Below are 536 nucleotides of genomic sequence, written 5' to 3' on the forward strand. Positions count from 1 at the left end.
TTCTGTCGATATAATCTTTGATATAAACCGTTAAAAGATTACGTTTGTATCAATATTTGTTAAATTAACCATTATTCCTAAATTCGTCTCCTTCTGAAATCCCTATAGCCTAGCAGCACTGATGTAGAAGTTCACAACTGACCTTGGTTATACCTAACATTGCTGATGGCTGATAGCCTAGAATATCATGCTATATATCTTCATGAATGTTAGGATTGTGAGATGGAAGGTGTGATATTTTAGTATAGTACTTCTTCTTATCTCATATGTCAAATCTTCTTGCCAAATTGTCACATTTTCAATTTTGACTAACGAATTTCTGCAATGGCTTTATATCACGTTTAACAGTTCTTAAGCTTTACACCATCATTAATTTATTTCATGTTCTTCAACATCATCCAATCTTAAAAACGAATGAAGGAAACTATACAAACCTGCAAGAACGTTACATTTTGTGGTATGATAGCGTACATGATTTAATCGAAATCATGAACATGAACATAATAAAACGCGAGTTCTCTTGATACATATATGGT

The sequence above is a fragment of the Apostichopus japonicus genome, chromosome 2 (assembly GCF_037975245.1).
Source record: "Apostichopus japonicus isolate 1M-3 chromosome 2, ASM3797524v1, whole genome shotgun sequence".
In the NCBI taxonomy this organism is placed as follows: domain Eukaryota; kingdom Metazoa; phylum Echinodermata; class Holothuroidea; order Aspidochirotida; family Stichopodidae; genus Apostichopus; species Apostichopus japonicus.